Below are 18021 nucleotides of genomic sequence, written 5' to 3'. Positions count from 1 at the left end.
ATTAAGTTATTTTCAAAAGGGAAGCTTATCTCTCAGTCCCCGACTAACATTGTAATTTAAACCTTTGGATCTTTTCCACTAATAAAAAATTGTTTGAAGCAAATGGATATATAGGTGTATAGATACCACAAGTGGTATTATTCTCATTTTGCCACATGAGGGCAATCATTTAGTGTTCTCTAATAGAACGCTAATATTCAGAAGCAATTTTTCACGTTTGCAGTTAAGCTGTTCTGAATCACTGTGTCATTTATATACAGAAGCATAAAACAAATACAAATAAATATTTGTATTATAAACCACAATAATAAATATAAAGCATTCCTTCTGATTAGACAGCCTGATCTGAAATTCATCCAAGTCAACTGATGGCAGAGAAAGTTAACAATCAATGTTGGCTGTCACAATCAAAATCAATGATAAAGGAATAAGTGCTCAAATGAGAATTATAAAAAGAACAGCTTAGGGAATACTGAGATAAACTGGATGCTTTTAGTGAGCTGGGCCGGATAGTATTTAAGGCACCAGCTGAATTAACCTCAACATCATTAGCAGTTGTATTTGAAAAAATGAAAAGAGGATGGGAGATGTTCCAGAAAACAGGAGAAAAATGAAAAACATGAGAACTCCTGAAAGCAGGGCAGAGTTAGGAGAAGCCAAGGTATTATGGATTAGCAACCCATTTCAGAAATGTGATACAGTGAAATAATCAAGCAATGTGTAAGCTCTTGTAAGGTACAAAGTAGATGAGCAAATACCAGCCTATACTGCCAGGATAAAAACTTTGTTACACCAGCTTAATTTGCATCCATGGTAGAAAAGATGGTCTTGTGCAAAGCGGAGGAGCGGTGGATGCCATACATCTTGGGTTTTGTTAGATTTCAACAATATCTCATATGATTTTAATGAAAGAAAGGAAATCATGGTTTAGCTAAAACCATAGTTGAGATAAAATATGCTTGAAAACGTGTACTTAAAGAATAGTTATCAATGATTCATAGTCAGACTGAACGGATGTATGAAATACCATTCACAAGTTGTCAAGGGTTTGGAAAGAGTTAATTCTGACAGTCACATGATCCTCCTGAATTTCTGTGCAAGCCCCCCACACACTCTTTTCACTTTCAAGTTCTTTTGTAAAATACATTTCTGCTTTACTGTCAAACACAGACCTTAGCTTGCAGAACAAATTCCCCTAGCCATTCCTGCTGTCTCTGTGTTATGACCTCCTCAAGTGCACAACTTGGTGGTGAGTCAAACAAATGGCACTTGCTATGAACCCACATTAGATGTTCTAACATGTATATATTTTTACACAGAGATTCTTATTTTATTAGTGCATGTTAAGTATTTTAATTTTTTGGCATCTCAATAGAAAGATATATTAATTCACAACATAGCCAATGTAACTTTTTAAACAAATGCAAAACTTGCGATTTTGGAAGCAATTAAAAGATTACTCTCCTAGTTCGTAGTTCTCAGTGATATGAGCAGGAAACACTTGTATGCACTATGTGATAAATGTAAGCTATGCATATGCAATGAGGATAGTCCTTGGATTTCATCAGTCATTTTTTGTATATAGAAGCTACTTTAAAGGCCCTATTGACACTACTTGCAAGAAGGCAGAGATAGGAGGTGAATGGGTGATAGAGAGCACTTTATTTTACTGACAATGACTGCCCTGAACTTTGATCCTGCACAGTAGTTTAAGAAGTGTTAATTCAGTTCTGCTAATGGATATAACTCTGTAAAGATTATTTTGAATGAGGAACACTCATATGAATTTTACTAAAATACCAAAACTCTACTGAAAAGAGAAAGTTTTTCACCATTTAAAGATACCAGATTCTACAATATGAAGTATCAGTGGATAGAAAAGATGCTCAGGTTTTTGACTTCTCTAATTCCTTAAATGACCTTCAAACAATCTATCTGAGAGATCTCCTTTCTCTTGAAAGGACAAAGGAAAGCTTGTGACCCTGTGAGCCCCACGAAGATCTCTGGAAGGCTGGATAGCTCTTGATTGAAGACAGCATCACATTTGTTGACACTGCAGAGAGCTGCTGTTGAAAAGCATTCAAGGATCTGAAGTGCTGGTCAGGTTGCTAGTTTTATTTTGTATTTAGAGCTGTCACTTAATACAAAGTAGGAATATTATTAAAATTTCTATTGAACAGAACACTGAAGGGGAAGGCAGGAGAGAGGAATTGTTTTTTCTTGTTGTTAATCCCACATCAGAATGAACTGAAAATAATTTCAGGCAAGCTAGCCCAAAGCCTGAGGGCTACACAGATGTAAAAGTACACTATGGAGACCAACCAGCTCAGAAACAACTGGAGGCTATTGCCTTACGCAGGAAAGATTTTAACACAGTGATTTTAAAGAATTATACTTTCTGAGCTGACCCAGTTGTACCAATTTATTGCTAAAAGAAGAGCTCAGTGACCCAAAGTGTTTCTGAAAATAGTTTGCAGTTTTCCATTGAGATCAAGGAAAGTGACTACAGAGCTTAGGAGTGGGCTCTCTGAAAGTCCTGAACAGAGGTGAGAAGGCTTTTTGAACTGGGTTAGTTAGCTTGGCCATAGCTTAGTCTACACTATTTACAGTCTCTGGAATGTAAATAACCTGCAGCAATAGTGCAGCTAACTACTGTGCAAGAAAGGTGTTTTAAAGGTGGTTATACAGTGCTCAAAACAATAGAGACAGTCTATTTTGCATTATAAATGCGCACTCCCTTACGTTATTAATCCTAAAGACACTAAATTACAAAAACATGTCATCCTAGAATATTTCCCCTGCCTTGCAACTTATAACTCTGATTCTCTAATACTTAATCAAATAAACCTACCAATAAAATGTTTTCTTGGCAGAACTATGGTTCTTTGTAACATGCTGAGACACTGTTTCAGGATTGGTTTAATCTGTTGACTGACTAGATTTAATTTTGTTTACCTTGTGAGATATGGACTGAAACCCCACCTAAAGTACTGTGTCTGGTTATTGTTAAACCTGAAAAAAGCCCTCAATGAATAGTTAAATATTATTGGAAAAGGTGTTTTAAATTTTGGAGTTAATCATCTTTCCACAATATTGATGAAGGGCTATTTTATCATATTCATAGTTTTAGTTGATTTAATTTTCAGGTTTTGATGCAAAGTATGATTTTTTTCACATTTTACAGAAATATCATCAAATACTTATTCACAAGTAACTACTGGATTTTGTGTTATTGACAGCATGTATGCTTGTATTTTTCTATTCAAGTTAAATAGAGCTAGCTGTAACTATGCAGTGTGACAGAAGTATATCACTGTTGTTAGTAAAACTGATATGTTAACTTTTAACAGTTTGACAGCATTCTTCCTCCTCAGGATTTTTGAAAAGAAATATGGTGCAACTAGTTTAGACAGTTAGCTAATATAAGCCTATGCCGTCTTAGGATAGCATTCAATAATTCTCAAGTGCAGGCATGCATTATCTAATATTGAGCAAACTTGGCCAAATTATAAATTGCTTAAAAAGAGTGTAGTTTATACTATCTGAAGAAGACCATATGTATCTTTTGTAGCCAATCAAAATATAAATTTCAGAGAGAAAAATACTTTTACTACTATTAAGTTAATAATTCACTAATCAGGAACTTGGCATGAAATAAACAAAAGAAATAAATTATTACATTCATTATGTTGAAGTGAGAGGAAGATTTTAGGTCATTATATACTGCAAGAGAATGATCAATTTCTAATGCACTTCAGTGGAGAGTTGGGGTTTTTTTGGATAAAAGCAAACTTTAATGAAAGAATGCAAAAACCCATTAGCTTCAAAGTTATAAATCATTCTCTTTTACACTTGAGTATATCAAACTCTTTGGACAAAGAACTATCCCATTCAATGTCAAACTGGCTGGGGAAGACTGAATGTGGCCAGGGCACAGCTCTGATGCTGTTCTGCCACAGCCCGCAGTGCCTGACTGCCAGCATCTCCCTGACATTCTTTTGGCTGGATCCAACCAGCCCTTTCCCAGACCTTGCAGGCTTAGTTCAAGGGACAGCGTGAGCCAGACTGGCAGAGTGGATGAGGCTACCCTGCTCGAGGGAAAAGGAGAGGGCAAGTTCAGTCACTCAGAGCAAGCTTTGCTGTGCCATTTGGTCTCACAGCCAATGAACTAACGCTGGCTTCATTTTGTTTACTAGCACAGACATAACCAATTGGGTTCTTTCAGTGTTGCTATCTTTCCCTCTCTTATTTATTCTGACTCAACAGAAGAAAAAAGATGAACATTTTTAAAGTTAACAGAATTTTTCTCTCTATTTTTAAGCTAAGTGTCTTCTTGAAGAAAAGGAATAATAATAAAAAAGAAAGAACAGAGAATGATGAACAGGCACCCAACCCACACTTTCACTTGCAAGCTACACCTAAAGTTTGTGATTTGTGTCTGGCGAGGGGAAAACAGTCTTTTTCTCAATCATTCCCATTTTGAGGGTGTTTAAGAAGGAAGAGGGAACCTAAAAAAGAGATGAATAATGACAATTTTTTTCACCACTTGGAAACAAAATTGTTAATTACCATGTGTCTCAAATAAATTTTGCCTGACAGATTTTTTTAACTTACTGTTGAAAGAACCCTTGTTTTTACAGAATGCATGAGCAGTTTTGTACATGTTTGCACAGAAACCAGCATAATGGGACCTCAAGCCTCAGCTGGACCTCCAGCTGCTGCACAGTAATAGCTTTTGAGTGCCTCAGCACAAAAGGCTATGATTGCAAATCATATCACCTTAATACACACAAACATATATACTTCCATGTTAATACTATTTGATGTTCCTCAGTGCTTAGATTACTATGAACTACATTTAGAGCAATTTTGACTGAACCATTTCTTAACTAGTTATTAATTAATGCTTCTGCAAGGTGTAATCCAGGAGAAAAGAGAAAACTGTTGGTATGAGAAAAAATATAAATGTACTGAATTTTAAACAACCTTTTGTTGTAAAAAGTGAGAGGAGGTCCAGAAAGACCAACATTTGCCATATTTCTGCGCTGTTTACCCATCAGAGACAAGGAAAGCCCACAGAACAGCTTATGCCAGTTTCAGACACAGGTATATTAAGCAATGATTGGCTGATAGGAGAAGCATGGAAAAAAAAAAACATAATCAGTAGTTTATTAAATGGACTGCACTCCCTACTGAAGCATTATTATAGACTTGGAATCTTTCTTCATTTGTCTAGATCCTGCAACGTCATTATTTTTCCTCATGCTTCTACCTGATTAGTGTCGCTCAGTTCAGCAATCACGTTGAGCCAGAATATCTGAGAGCTGCTTCATTTGTTGTCCACACTCTGAATGATAAGCTTACTTAACATGAGCTTCAGCAAACCGCTTAATTGGCTCATGGCACAGATACTTAAATTATGGTTTCTCCTAGCTTTCTTTACCTGCCTATCTAAATCCACAGACTTACAAAACAGAATTCCAAGTGTATATTCCAAGCCTCTGAGAGGCTGCATCTAGATTACCTTAGCTGGTGACTACTTCATTACCCAGACAAATATGTTGCCTGAGATCAAGTGCTATCTGCTTGATACTGAATAATATCTCATGTGTATATCTCTAAAAGACTGGGAACTCTAAATTTTTTTAGAAACTTAATATAGAAATAATTAAAACCACCATTGAAAAAGATTCTTTTAAAAATACACTTCCAGAATAGCTCTGAACTACCTGCAAAGCTGTAGCTGGGATAACCCCAAACACTCAGCCAATTACTGGCTAAAGATTTCATGTTTTATATATAGGCTGTTTATATATAGGCTAAACATTATCTATACAAAGTACCTGGGAACTGTCTGTCTAATACCAATGGATTATAAAGTGGACATGGAAATAATAATTTGAGGTAGAGTCAGGGTTTTTTTAATTATTATTTGGTCAAGTTACATCCTCTCATTGATCACAAATATGATGTTGGGTAAATGTTATGACGGCATGCACTGAGTGGAATATATACCTCCAGTAGAATATGCACTTTCTGCCTATTCTGCATATTCTTTCCAGTAGAATTTGCACTTTATGTAATCACAGACATCTTGTATGATAAATATGGCTATACTGCTTACTATATTTTATGCAGCAGCGTCTCTATTGCTTGCTCATAAGGGATTGTTTGAGGTAGGATAGCATGAGGCAATGCAAATCTTACAAATAATTCTAGGTATCTAAGAACAAAGGTCTTGATTTTGTGTTTTTGTTCTTCCTAATATGTTAAAAAGCACACGCTCATAAGGTGCTGCAAAACCAACATAAGTATACCATCATATCATCTGAAATCAATCACATGGATCATTTGATTGAATCAACAAATTATGGAGGATGGCCTTCCAAGAACACTCATCTAAAATGTTACCTCTTTGTATGACAAAGCTTTGTTTATTGCCTGCAATAAACAGTACATTACCTCTTTTTTCATCTCAGAGACTCATTAAAAAAAAGTATTTTCCTCTACCTACTGGTACTTCAAGAAAAGGTGATACCAAAATGATTTCTGATAGTTCTACCTTATTAATGCTTAAAAAAAACCCCAAATGCACTGCTTGATGGATCACCTTTCAAAAAACAATGAAACTGCAGTAGCAGTTTTGAAAAAGTAAAAAGCATGCCACATTCAACTGGTCTGCACTTTGACAGCATATTAAGATCTCCAGCTGATAACATTAATGTTAACTCTGGGAGGCATTACTCTGTCTGCAAAGTAATGGAAAATAAGAATAAATATTTGCTTCCACCTAATTGCCCATTTTCTACACAGCAAAACACACTACGAGTGAGTCATATATTGATCTTGTCAATGATGTAATAATACCTTTCAAATACCTTCCTCTTCTTCCAAAATTTCAGAATAATGGGAACTACTTCATTTTGTCAGCCTTGAATACCTAGAAATGCTGTGTATGTCCCTGTATCTGAACAGAAGTTACCTACAGCTGAATGGAACTTAAAATATTTTGTGACCTTCCAATATTGCGTTTGTACAATGAGAAGAAATTGTCAAGATGCAATTTTTAATCTCTCTAAAGATGATGGAGCGAAATAAACTTTCCACGACTGAGAACTATTCCTATTCCTTTTATGATGTAATGCATTAATTGTCAGTGAAGTAACAAGAGAACTTTGATGACCAATTCTTTTTTCACAAATTTAGTTCACCTATAAAAGCACAGCTAAACCAAAGAAAAGGGAAAGACATTTATTACAGTGACATATATTAGCTCTCAAATGCCTGATTTGACATTCAGGTATCAGGAAAAAAAACAAAAACAGAAACAAAAAACTAATCTAATTTAACCATTTTGTCTAAAAAACATTCTTTTTTTTTTTTTTTTTTTTTTTTTTTTTTTTACTTCTCAGGAAATCATTAAGATTATCACAGGGCTGGAGTCCGACAGGGGGCTTACTATAGATTGTTTGCATGAGGAATATTTTTAATTGAGAGACTCAGTAGAGTGTGCAAATTAGGAAATTAATTATTTTTCCATAAGTTAGATTTTCTCCATCTCTTAAAATTTTTAGAATTTGCTGTGTCTATTCCTACCCCAAATATAGTGTTCAAGATAATTCTTTTTCTTGTAAATAATCTTGTACAGATTGCAGAAACTTGCCAAATATTAATTCTGTTAAGGTTTAACATCAAAACTAATTTCAGTTACATATGTAAAGAATTAAATAATTTGATTTTTTAAAGTATTAAAATGTATTAAAACTGAGAAGCATTTTTAATAGTAATTTGAGACATGTTGACTTCTATATATGGGAGCAAGAAAAATAGACATGAGAAAAAATAGTTAATATGCTGAAGGAAATGATCTGTTTTCTAGAAAGTCCCTTAAAATAAAATGCATTCTTTAATTTTCCTTGTAGTTCCTTGGGTTTTTTTCCGTCTCCCTGGAAGTCTCCCTGAGACTTTTGCAAGTTCCCAGTAGCTCTGACAGCAATTTCTAACTGCAGATAATGATTTTCAGTGTTCTGTGAATTCAGTATCTGGCGATGACACTTCATTAGTGCTGTTCTGTAATTTAGCAAGAATAAATATAGATCAGGCTCTAATTTTACATCTTTTTCTTCCTAAATACCAATGTCCACAAGCTCACTAGATTATATATACAACAGAGACGAAGATAAGGTTTGTTTAAAACAATTTTTTTACCATAAAGGACAAGTTCATTGCTTGTTCCAGCCAATATAATTCAATCAATATCTACTTTGCTCCAAGAGGCCAAGTTTGCTCCAAGAGGCCAAGTTTGCTCACAGTGCCATCAGTATCAGTTCTTGACTTTCCCCCAGTTTTGGCATATTTATAGGCCTTTAACAGCTACTTAAGCAACATTGTTCATCTAAGGCCACAACAGAAATTCTATGAATATTATTCTTTTCAATCTTTAAGAAAGTTATGCAAATATAATTCCATATACTTTGCTATAACAGTACTGTGATCTCCAGCCTTGCACTTTTCAACAAAGTTGCCTATAATATAAACAGCTTAAACTGACAATATAGGCTGAATTATGCTCAGCGCTTTGGGGTTTATACATGAATGGAGGGCTTTGTCTTGTTCCTGACTTTAATTAGGGAGTATACTCTTTTTTTTTCTATCCTCTCTTCAAATTCCAAGGAAGGCAGACTATCATGCCTATCCATTAGTTTCTGCATGATAAAAAGGGAAGCCTCCCTGAGAGCATGAATTGTGGGATAAGTGGATTCCATCAGCTATATTGTGTACCAACAGCATTTTTACAGTGAGTCAACTACACTGTTCTTCCTACTCTTAAGTCTTTTTGCAATAATCATTATCAAATAATAATCAAGGTTTTGAGGGTCTAGCTAAATGTTTGTTACTTCTTGTCACAGGCATACAAGGATATAGATCATGAATGTAAGAGTTAAGTTAGCACATAAGGATATATTTTACTACAAGAGAGTTCATATCATAGTAAGAATGGGCAATACTATGGTGCATTAATATTCACCATGTTTATAAGCTAACAACTTAGAATGCTCTGCCTCAAGTATCTGTATTAATGAAGTTTGCCTGTGCTTTCTAAAATATTTACATGGTAAATGTAAATAAAGAAAAAATTAACTGTAAAGTTAATCAGCAGACTAGGAATTATTAAACACAGTGTAAGATACGTAACTAGTGAGTATAGCTTACAAATGCATACATCAACAAATAGCTTAAGGATAAACAACGTTTAAGGGCTTAGAGAAGAAGGTGGTTTTATAAAAGGCATTTCAGGATATGCCTACCAGACCAGAGAAAAAGCATGTGACAGAAAAACTGCTAATGCTTTGGTTTTGTTAGAAAGTTTACTTAATTACAGTGGTAAAGTATGTAGTACTTTACATCTTGTTATTTTACTGTGCAAGCTGATGATATTTCCTAAAATAACTTAGTAAATTTTCTAAAACAGAAAGTGTTATTAAGCAGCTAGCCTATCTCTATCCTGTTTTTATTTAGCCTTCTAAAGAGTGTCCTGCTTATGAGACCAAAAAAAGGTTGTCATATTTTAATTCTAAGAGTTGGAATTATGTACTTCTTCCCCACCACAGAACTTCTTTATTATTTTTCCATATATTTTGGATATTCAGGTTATTTTTTATCCATGTATTTCAGTTACATACATACAGTAATAGGTGTACCTCCACCACAATAATAGGTGTAATTCACCATAGTAAGCTATAGAATGTATCTGATTTCTTTTTTCTTTCAATACACATATTTTATCTCCCGGAGAGGAATGGGCTGTTTTTAGCAACATGGACCTGTGCCCATTAATTAAATACAATTTCTTTTTAGGCTACTTTTCTAATTGCCTTTTGCTGCACTGGTGCTATTGCCCCCAAGATCTCTTCTGACCTAGGAGATCCTCTTTTGTTCATGACATACATATTCTGTTGCCTCTTGTAGCTGGTGGAATCCTTTGCAGTTATGCTATCATTTTACGGACATCAGCGTTGTCTGATCTTATGCTGATCAATGTGATTTGACATCAAGCACATCTGTCATATATTCCAGCTTTGAGCTTTGCCTCCCCTTTTGTCTGGATTCTATTTTCTGAATTTTTTGTTGCTCTCTCATGTTCATGCTATCCAAGAACTTAACTTTCCTCAGTAATTTTTCATGTGGGTTGACAAATTTCCTGTGCTTAGCAAATTTTAATTACTCCTACAAAAATTAGTCCTTTGTTTTTGGGATCTGGGAAGTCACAACCTGATCTTTTATAAATCCTCCAGCATTCCTGCATCATTAGGTCAGTTCTATACCCTCTTTCTGTCTTCCTTTTGTACAGACTTTTAAGTTTTACTTTTATGCATATTGCTTTCAATGGCTTTCAATTTACTGAGTACCCTGGACACAGGTTCTTCACAGAGAAATTTACTTTCTGACTGTTTTGCTTTTCTCTGTTAGCATTATTGAGAAAACAACAGTTCATCCTGTTTCAGGTTCAGCATATCTCAAGAATATTTCAAAATCAAGTTCTCTCTTCTTCTACCTAAGGCCTCAGTCCCATCCTGGCATCACATGTTGCTGGCAGCAATTTAGAGCCAAGGAATCTGACAGTTCTGCTTCACTCACTGCCTGAAAGCTGAATGATATTCAGAGTCTTACAATACACAGTTCTGAGCATGAATATCTTCATCTGGCTCAAGTGAAAGTCTCTTGTTGGTAGTTCACTGCACTACTTGTAAGGAGCAGATTTTTCCTGTTTTTCTTACAACTGGGAAATAATCTGCAGTACAGCACTTCTGTCTTGATTATGTAGAATCATTTTTTAATTAAGCCTGGTCAAAATTATTTGAGCTAATTTGCAAGCACACTCTTAGATCCTGATCTGGAAGCTAGAAACAGCTCTTACAGCTTCTCACCTGCTACTTCTATGGCGAGCTGGCAAAACCCTGTGCAGCTTCAAAGCATGCCTCCTGCTGCTGCTCTCACATTAGCCCCTTACAAATTGTTCTACAAAGCAGCTACTTGTAAAAACCTTTTATTTCATTTTACTTTACAAGAAAAAGAAAATAACAAAGACTTACTGGACAAAAGCAGATTAACAGACATGGAATATTGTTTTAGTTTTTTTACTCATCACCCCCCCCCCCCCCCCAGTGACTCTCCTGTACTCCCTTCTCCACTCCTTTATTCATGTTTTACTCATCACAAGCCTCCAAGAATAGCCTTAAAACCTTCTATTCTTTGACTGATATGAACAAAAAAGGTAAAGCTGCAAATGTTGACCAGCTTGTTAGAAACTCAGAGGTGCTGGTCAGGAGGTTTTACTTTTTTGTTGTCAGTAAGAGAAAGAATGGAAATGCAGTGATCCATGACGTAAGGACTGGCTGATGGTTTGCTTCATTTCTACCCTCACAGTTACAAGACCCTTTCGTGATAAAGAAAAACTTCAGTGGTCATAGTATGAATGGGTCATAATCCTGGCTTCTTTCTGCTGTCTCAGTTAAGATGACAAAGAAATACAGTTAATGCTGTTTTCTGTCAGCAATCTCTTTTAAAATATAGGAGAGAGACCTTTTTCTCTTGAAAGCCCAGTGGGACCGACACAAGAACCTACACTGTTCATATCTCTGCTAAGCAGAAAAGGCTGAAACAGAGTATTACCAACATACTTCCTTTCTAGGGACTAAGCAGCCCAAATGTCACTGATATACCTCCAAAATTTTCTCTATTACTGGTTGTTCATTCTGCTCTTTTGCACTGTGTGATGGACATTTTTTGGAACTGCTAATTCAGCTTTTCTTACTTCACTAGGTGTCCCAGAAAAAAAAATCTTTCACCAGAATAAGAATTTATCATGCATGTTACTACCAGATAGAGAGGTACGGTTTTCATGAATGTTTTGTTCCTTTTGATGAAGTTTGTACACAATGGCTAGCAATAGAGTATAAAATTCTGGTGTAAGTAAAACCTTCAGAATGGTAAGACACTAGATGTACAGAGTTCAAGACAAAGACAATGCATGTACTATAAAAATATTCATGCATAGTGTTCAGACAGTGCATATATTGTAAATCAAACAAAGGAGTAAAGAAACAGAGCTGCCCAGTTCATTTTAAGAGGAAAAAAACAGAATGCTATTGTTTTTCCATGGCATTGTTAGACACAAAGAATGCTGAGCAAGTGATAAACTCAGTCTTTGAGTCATTAAGTGCACGAGCTGTATTTCCAAATTTTAACAGTCAGCTGGATGATTTTCACTTACCTTTCCAATTAAATATTTGCCCTAATTCTTCCATGATGTTTTTTCACATAATGTAGATTTGAATACCAGCACACAGCAGCTACCTATCCTAGAACAAGTGGGTGTTTTTTAATATCATACTGCTTCACATCAGCATCATGTGAGATATCACAAGTCACCAAAATTATGCTTATGTGATATGACACATCATAAATTAATGCAAAACAACCTAAAAAATAACTGTTCTGAGTCTTTTAGCTATTTGTTTCTGGCATCATCAAATAATGTCATGAGGAAAAGCCCTAAGGGTTTTTTCTCTGAACAGTAAATAAACAGAGAAACAGAAGAGACAAACCTCACTACTCAGGAGAAATAACATGGTCAGGGACTGAGTCCTAAACAAATAAGTGTTACCAATTATTCACACATACATGCACACAAATGTATTGCATAGTATGAAAGCTACCAACAGTACTTTTTACTTGCTCAGTTTTAGTTTTCTCAGTTCAAGGTATTCTCTGTCAAAAGAAAGAGAGAACACCATAAAACTTTCCACTAACTTGCAGGCTTGTCATTTTGATAAATATCTTTTCTTCATGGGGAAGATCATCCACATTTAATTAGTATGAGGCATTCTGGTTCCAAGGCCTCTATTTCGCATGCAAGATCAATAGAGAGATCCATCCACCACAACCCTCTTACATAAATGTTTCCTTTCCTGAGGCTGTATTCAGTTTAGAACTGGAATAGGGAAGAGTCAATAGAGGCTTGACAGGGACAGGAAGTCATAGATGAATTTTTGCCCTGTCATGATCTTGTTTTCGGCGAACCTTTGAGAAAACATTAGCAAAAGTTTCAAATTCATATCCATCTTACCTACCTAGAAGTGCCAGACTGAAGCAGAAATTCTCAGCAGATCCCAAACTTTTAGTGGCTAAACACTTATTAACAACACAGAAGCAATCTGAATGGCTGATTCAGGTTTGCCTCTGCTTCTTGAGACAGCCTAAACATCTATGCTATGGTTTAAGTGATGCATTTGATGTAAATAATCTTTGAATTATCCTTAAGAATGAACATGAATATAAGAAACAATCATTTGGAGGGGTAATACAAGAACTTTCCTTCTGATTTGCCATTCTTTCAGACAGAACAGTCAGATCATGTTTTATCATAAGTTTGTTACATGGAATAAAATCAAACAATTATCTAATTCTTACGACTTAATAATTAAAATTAAAACTCTTCTTACATAATGGGATGACATAAGGTAATTAAAATGAAAGAACATGACATATTTTCAGGTTTGGTTACATTTTCTTTAAAATAAAGTCGATATAAATCTATTCTGCTACTTAATTATGTTACAATAGGGGATCTTGTATATAGAAGAAGTCTCACCAGTAGTGAAATTTGATATGTTGTTTGAAAAGATGATTACAGAAGACACAAAATATAGGCTTTTAGTAAAAGATAATGATTTATAATTCTCTTTTTTGAATTTTGTTAGAAAAGTTGAAGTGAGATTGTTTAAAAATCATAAAAGTCAGGTCCCAAAGCTATCACCTCTCTCAGAATGCTGAGTGAACAGCTTTACATGTCATAAGGAGCAAGCATTCAACAATTTTTTTGACAACTACTCTCCATCTGTAAATGAAGACCAACTCCACAATATTGTCTTTCATTGCTGCAAAAATAGCAGCTATTGAAAAACTGAAATTTAAACAGTAATGCAAATAGCATTTATGGTGAAGAAAAAACAAATCTTCTCCTGATAACCATTAGAGTGGCAAAAACCCCACACACACTTAATGGAAAATAGAGTGGTTAAGGTACTCAAAAATCTCGGTTCAATTTCCAGCTTTGTCATAGATTTCTTGTGTGACCTTGGTTAATTACTTTCAATGTGCTCCAGTTCTCCATCTGTAAAATAAGGAGAAATGAAAGATTCCTTCTCTCTTTCTCCTCTCCCTTTCTCTGCATTGATGATTCAGACTATTAGATATCTGAGATATCTTTGTATAGCTGCTGTGTATCATGACACACTTTTTAATGACTCCAGTGCTGTCAGCATCAGTTAGCCATTCTCTAGGCTATACAATAGAGTCCTTTTCCACTCAGGCAAGCAGACACACAAACTCTAGATTGAGTAGGGCTTAGGCAAAAGACAAGCATCTCTATCCTCAGGGAAGGCTGTTTAGGAGTATTTCCAGTGCCTAATTTTACAAGGAATACAAGGAATTCTGAGGACAGTCAGGGAAGGTAAGCTGGCTCTGGAAGTCAGTCTGGCTGGGACTTAAGTGTAATTTAGATACTAAGGTTTTAGCTAACGCAGAATCTAGGTGATTCAGATCTTGGCCCTATCATTACGCATATGTACAACCTCCATGACATTGTGGGGTCCAGACTTCTTTTGCGAACTCTTAATGCCACAAGAAATGAATCATTCACACTACCAAATAGTATCAGTCTAGATGTACTTCCTGATGCATATTTTATCTCATACCATGGAAATGTGCCTTTTATATTGAATGCTAGTAAATGAAATTTACAATTTTGGTTCTATAGATTTAATGTAGGTATTGCCTACTTTGAGTTCTAAACACTATCTCGAAGAAGTGTGCCCAACAGAGTTCTCTCTCAGTGAAGATTACAGGAATAATCATAACTATTTTGGTCTGTCTGTCAGATAGTCTCTCTTTTAAGATTAAAAGCACAACTAACCAGCAAACTTAATGAGCCAGTCATTTTTATGCAGAAAATATTTTACAAGCATGAAAGCTGAAGAGTTTTGAAGTTTGAGCTCTCCACAGATGCCGAATTGGTGCTTTGAATGAATTCTGTTTAGACATGGCGCATAAGAACAAGGAAAGGATTTCTTAATCACTGCAATACATTTTTAATATGACTACCTCCATTTTAGAAAGATTTCCTTCTTTGTCACAGCTGTGTCTCTGTGACCACAGCTCTTTTAAAGACAAAAGGCATTTGAATACGTTTACCAATCTACCTACATCCAGGGTTCAGTCCACCTATTTCCTAACACAGTTTAGAATTATAGGTATTTAAACCTATAAACACCTAAATTCACTGGGCATCATCCTAACTCCTCAGAGAAGCCGGAAGTGTTAAATGAGAGGTGGTCCCATGAAGAAACCAATCTTTTGCAAGGCTGCGCATATTCTTATTCTATGAAGTCGTGATCCCATACCCCAGGAGGGCATTCAAACCATCACATTAAGTGACAGCACTCTGCACCCATCCTGTTGAATGAAAGTTAGTGTGCAGCTAGCAATGCAAAGGCCATGGCTCCAGAAAGAGCATGTTGGAAGGAGTTTAACTCCTCAAAAAGCAGAAGGAGGCAGCAGTGGCTAAGGTACTTTCCAAGCCTCCTCCCAAGATGAGTGCCCAAATCTCACAGGTCTGTTCACCAAAGTTCCCAAAGGGTTTTTTTCCAGTACCAGTACTTTTTACTCTAATTCAAAGCCAGTGCTTAATGACACAGCACAATAATCAAGTGGTAACTTATCAATTATGCTGATTAAATATATACACAGGACATCAGTGAAGACTGTTGTAGGTGCAAAATTAACTAAAGGACATTGACTGAGCAAAATGTTCACTGCTAACTAGCATTAAACATTTAAAAGTGTGTAGAAATGTTGCTATTGTTACTTGTGAAAGGACTGTCTTTAAACTTATCTGCCAGTTTTCAAGAATTTTCTTTGATGTTTCATAACAAATGTTGTAAAAATTTAATATTACAAAGGTACGTGCCATTTGGGGTGTACTTTCAATTTAGAGAACATGTTTTCTACAGTAATTGGATGGAGAAGAGGACAGTGACCCCAGGTCTCTTAGAAACATTTGAAATAACATAAATACTTGTCAAAACTAAGATTTTATTGTCCATGTAAGGATAACTGTCAGCTAAAAACGCCTGCAATATGGTAGCAATATATCTACTAAATCCCTCAAAACTCAGATTCTAGAGCAAGATAAAAAATAAACAGTGACACTGTTGTATGCAGTAACTGTTTTCAGAAGCCATAGGAAGGGAAGTTGTAAAGAAAAAGAAAACAGGAAAGGGCAGGCTTTTGCTCTGTGCCCCCACCATATGCAGTCTACCAAAATCTCAAAACCACTACTTTCTACCCCTCGCTGACTTTTAACCTGTTGACTACGCAGTCTCGTCCTTTCTCTATTTTGATGAATCAGCACTCTTGGTCTCTTTCTACTTCCTTTAGTGTGTCCTTTAAAGCATCTTTCTTAACTCCTCTCTTCAGCTTCCTAGCTTACTCTCCTATTCTTCCTCTATATCTTATCTCATCCATGTCTCTGTGCCATCCACTCACCAGATCTATTTCAGACCACCAAACTCCAGCACTAGGAGCTGAAATCTCTGTTACAACTCCATCTCAGATGTGTCTCTGAACTAAGAAAGACAAATCAGAGCACCTAACCTATCCCTTTTCTAGAAACCCCTTCTCATAATCAGTGTGGACCGCATCATTATCTTCTCATTCTCTAACACCAGTAAGTATCACCTGTTTCTAAGTCTTGCAGATTCTGTCTTCACAACATTTCTAAAACATAGCTCCTATTTAGCCATGCAGCCAAAAATCTTATTTAAGTTCTTATGAATTACCATAATATGTTTTTTCGCTTTGGCAAACACCCTGCTCGTACAAAGTCAGAACATTGTTACAACAATTAATTTTCTATCTTGTCACTTTAACTGCATTACTCATTTCTGGGCACTCCTATAACTTCTTCTTTCTTTACATAAACCTGCTTTACCCACTTTTCGAATGATCTTCATCAAGCACCATTTCTTAATCAACACCATAAGGTCTACTCTCACTCCTGCTTGGCTCATAATGCCAGCCATCTACTACATTTTCAGTACCAGCACCTCTGTGTTTTCACCTGTGAAGCTCCTAGGCCTAAGATGAGACATTTTCACAAGTCCTGTAGTGATTACCTCATTATCATCCCTATTCAGTGCTTCTTTTTATGATGTTTTAGCAAAATGGATACTTAGGCTGCTTGTGTGTTACGGTTCTTGCCTGTCAGGCTGACAAATATTGAAATCCCTCATTGTATTCTACTACCCTGAATCTGATCCTTTGAATGTAAACCACACAGGGAAAGATCTTGTTTTGTGGGTATTTCTGTAGCATGCCTAGCCTAATCAGATCCTGATCCAAGATCAAAGATTTTGTGCTATGGTAATTCAAATTACACTTTTTATTGGTATTTCTAGTAAAATGCCAATCTCAAAAGTAAGGGAGTTTGGATTATATCTACTGATTATATTCTGTTCAAAAGATGGTGAAAACTGCAGTTCATTAGGAAGCTACAGGGAATAAAATTATAATTTTGGGAATCAGCTCCAGAGGTCCGAGTTGGCAAGACCAGAGTTGAGATACCTTTGGATTACAAACTGCAGGTTACAGGTCTGTGCTATCCAGTTACCCATTCATTGAATTAATCTTTTATTGCCTTGAGATAATTAGCATATGCTGTCCAAAGGCTATTCAGAAACAAAGCATGCTCTGCTGCTCCACTGTCTTGTAATTAGATACCACCTTTGGAAGATCCCTCAGGGGATACTGAAAACTCCTTTATGTGTACTTTTATCTGCCTGAGTGTCCATTCCTATACAAGAACAACGAATTTCCAGACATCATAAAATATCAGTGTTCGACCTATTGTACAAGTTACTCTGCTGGCATCCCAGTAACATCTGAGCTCATTTCAAATAG

The sequence above is a fragment of the Dromaius novaehollandiae genome, chromosome 2 (assembly GCF_036370855.1).
Source record: "Dromaius novaehollandiae isolate bDroNov1 chromosome 2, bDroNov1.hap1, whole genome shotgun sequence".
Classification (NCBI taxonomy): Eukaryota; Metazoa; Chordata; class Aves; order Casuariiformes; family Dromaiidae; genus Dromaius; species Dromaius novaehollandiae.
The sequence above is the reverse complement of the archived record's forward strand: the minus strand, read 5'-3'. Positions refer to the sequence as shown.